The following is a 3870-nucleotide window of genomic DNA, read 5'->3' as shown; positions in this document are numbered from 1 at the left end:
GAATACCTGAGTTTAGTTCGCCGACATCGAAAATCTCTTTTATGCAGTTGTTGGTGAGATAACCTCGACGCCACCCAGTACTGGGGTGGGAGTTCGGGAGTATTGCCATAACTTGTATAACGGATGCTTTTCGAAGGTTGAGGTAGACAATTTCTGAAGTTTTTCTCAGTTATGTGTTGAAGGATAGATACAGCTGGATGTAGGATCTGCTAGATTTGGGTGAGATATTATGCTTCCCCTGTATCCCCAACACCTGATTGCATAACTGGAAAGGTTCGGGAGTTTCATAGGTGGGAATTCTTGTAGCTCTAGTTCTTCTTCCACAGATATTTGGTTTGAGATTGGGCGATCTTTACCGAGTATTCGTTCTTGTTTCCATACCTTGTTGATTTATTCCTCTACCTAAATTCTAAGTGGCTTCTCAGTTTATGGATATGTGACCATTTCAATTGGAATGCATTCGTTCATTTTGATTCGGATGTGAAGACTATATGTTGCAATTTCAACCCGCTTGATTCAGCTTCAATCTTATCTATCAATGTGCTAATGGATGTCAACCTCTTCAGGATGGCTCCTCCAACACGCACGACTCTGAATCCTGATCCGCCACCACCACCCCCTCCTCCGGAGGCATGGCAAGCTGTGTTGCCGCTACCAATGCAAACACGCAGTTGATCATGCAAATTCTTCCAGAGTGCAACCAAGCGAACCAAGGCAACCAGGGCAACAATCAGAATCACTTTGCTACACTCAACCAGTTCCTTGCTAACCAGCCAAAGACCTTCAGCAATTGTGTTGAGGCAACTGATGCTGACGATTTGCTCATGGACTTGTGCAAGCATTTCGAGTGCAGTAACGTCTGGCCTGAGGACTTTGTCAAGTTCGCTTCCTTCCAACTCAAAGACCAAGCTGCAGAATGGTTCCAGCAGTACAAAGATTCCAGAGGAGGTCGTGTGATTACCTAGGATGAATTCCGTCAAGACTTCAAAGCTCATCATATTCCTCAAAGCGTGGTTGAAAGCAAGTGTGAGGAATTCCGCAAGCTGAAGCAAGGCTCTATGTCTGTCTATGACTACAACAAGTTGTTTCAGAAGCTCGCCCGCTTTGCTAAGCAGGACGCCCCTGACGAGAAGAGCATGATATATCAGTTCAGGGGTGGTCTCAGAGAAGAAATCCAGCTAGCTCCCGTTCTCTTTGAGCCCTTGAGGTACGATGAGTTTTACAACATGGCATTGAAGCAAGAGGCTGCTCAACTGAAGTGTGATGCTTCCAAGAAGCGAGTCAGAGATGCTACTCCTTCTTCCTCTACTCAAGTGGCTAAGCAGCAGAAGTATTGGCTTCCTCCTCCTCCGTTCCGTCAGCTGTATCTACAGAAGAGCAAAGGTGGCAGTGGATCTTCCCACCCACCCAACCCTGGCTTTCAGAACAAGACTTCGTCTCAAGCTCCAAGATAGAGTGCTCCGTATCACCGTCCGCTTTCAGAGGTCACGTGCAACAAGTGCCAACAAAAGGGCCACTATGCCAACAAATGCTTCAATTAGAGGCGCCTCCCTCCTCCTCCTCCTGTGAGATTGGCAAGTACAGTTGTGGTCAAGCATAACCCCAAGCACGCCAAGGTCAACTTGATGAATGCAGCTCGGGCAGAGGACTCGTCAGATGTCATCATGGGTAACCTTCATGTTAACGATATTCCTGCAAGAGTACTTTTTGACACTGGTGCATCGCATTGTTTCATCTCGAGACCTTTTGCATCTAAGCATGATTTTGTTACTCAAGTGTTGCCGAAACCGTTGGCTATTGACTCTCCGGCCCGTCTAATGACATCTCGAGTATGCGTTCCGGATGTTACAATCACTTTGGCTGACTATAAGTTCTTGTCCTCTCCAAATGTTCTTGGTGACTCGGATATTGATCTTATTCTCGGAATGGATTGGCTATCTAAGCACAAGGCTAAGCTTGATTGTGCCGCCAGGCAGATTCAATTGACTCATTCGTCTGAGGATGTGATTGTCTTTGCCGCTCGGGATGATACAATCCGTCTGTTTTCTCTCAATGAGAAGGGTGAACTGGATGCCATCTCCCAAATTCCAGTCATTTGCGAATATCAAGACGTCTTTCCAGAAGAGCTTCCAGGAATGCCTCTGCACCGGCCAGTTGAATTCGTCATTGATCTTGAGCCTGGCACGGAACCGGTGTGCAAACGTCCTTACAAGCTCGGACCTGAAGAGTTGAAGGAGCTGAAGAAGCAACTCGATATTCAAGAGCGAATGGGTCTCATTCGACCTAGTTCTTCTCCGTGGGTTTGTGGAGTTCTTTTTGTGAAGAAGAAGGATGGAACGGACCGACTGTGTGTTGACTACCGTCCATTGAACAAGAAGACTATCAAGAACAAATACCCACTTCCCAACATCAATGAGTTGTTCGAACAACTCAAAGGTGCCCAAGTATTCTCCAAGCTTGATCTCCGTATGGGCTATCACTAGATTTGAATCCGTGAGCAGGATATTCCCAAGACGGCTTTCAGAACAAGCTATGGTTCATATGAATACACTGTCATGTCTTTCGGTCTCATCAACGCTCCTCCGACTTTCTCTCGCATGATGAACTTCATCTTCAACGCCTACACAAATGACTTCGTTTTGGTCTATCTCGACGAGATTCTGGTCTTTTCGAAGAACAAGGAAGATCATGCCAAGCACTTGCGTTTGGTGCTCGATAAGCTTAGGGAACATCAGTTCTACGCCAAGTTCTCAAAGTGCGAGTTTTGGCTCGATGAGGTTCTTTATCTTGGGCATATCATCTCTGCCAAGGGCATTGCGGTGAATCCCGAGAAGGTGTCTACAATTGTGAATTGGGAACCACCTCAGAACATGAAGCAACTCCGTAGCTTCCTCGGTCTCGCAAGCTACTTTCGAAGGTTCGTTGAGAACTTTTCAAAGATAGCAAAGCCTCTTTCAAACCTTCTCCAGAAGCATGGCAAGTACGTTTGGTCTCCGGAATGTGACATCGCTTTCAACACTTTGAAAGAGAAATTGGTCACTGCTCCAGTTCTGACTCCTCTTGATGAATCCAAACCGTTCGAGGTCTTCTGTGATGCCTCTCTTCAAGGTCTTGGTGCAGTGTTGATGCAAGAGAAGAAAGTTGTGGCTTATACCTCTCACCAGTTGAAGCCCAACAAGAAGAACTACCCCACTCATGACCTCGAGTTGGCGGCAGTTGTGCATGCTCTTTTGACTTGGAGACATCTCTTATTGGGAAGGAAAGTGGACATCTTCACTGACCACAAGAGTCTCAAGTACATCTTCACTCAGCCTAATCTCAACCTCAGGCAGACTCGTTGGGTCGAAATGATTCAAGAGTATAATCCGAGTATCGACTATACTCCAGGCAAGGCCAATGTGATTGCTGACGCATTGAGCAGCAAGGCTTACTGCAACAGTCTAATAATCAAGCCTTACCAACCCGAGCTTTGTGAAGCTTTCCGCAAACTCAATATGCAAGTTGTTCCTCAAGGTTTCCTCGCCAACCTTCAAGTCTCTCCTACTTTCGAAGATCAGATTCGCGAGGCTCAACTTCTTGATGCTATGGTGAAGAAGGTGAAGATTGGTATTGCCAAGAGCCAACCCAAGTACAAGTGCTACCGCCTTGATGACAAGGATACTCTCTTCTTCGAGGATCATATTGTTGTGCCCAAAGGTGACCTTCGTAAAGTTATCATGAACGAGGCTCACAATTCACTCCTCTCCATCTACCCTGGGAGTACGAAGATGTATCAGGACCTCAAGCAGGCTTATTGGTGGACTCGAATGAAGCGCGAGATTGCTCAGTTCGTGAATGAGTGTGATGTCTGCAGAAGAGTGAAGGCAGAAC

This window comes from Triticum dicoccoides, chromosome 6A (assembly GCF_002162155.2).
Source record: "Triticum dicoccoides isolate Atlit2015 ecotype Zavitan chromosome 6A, WEW_v2.0, whole genome shotgun sequence".
Lineage (NCBI taxonomy): Eukaryota > Viridiplantae > Streptophyta > Magnoliopsida > Poales > Poaceae > Triticum > Triticum dicoccoides.
Note: the sequence above shows the minus strand (reverse complement) of the source record.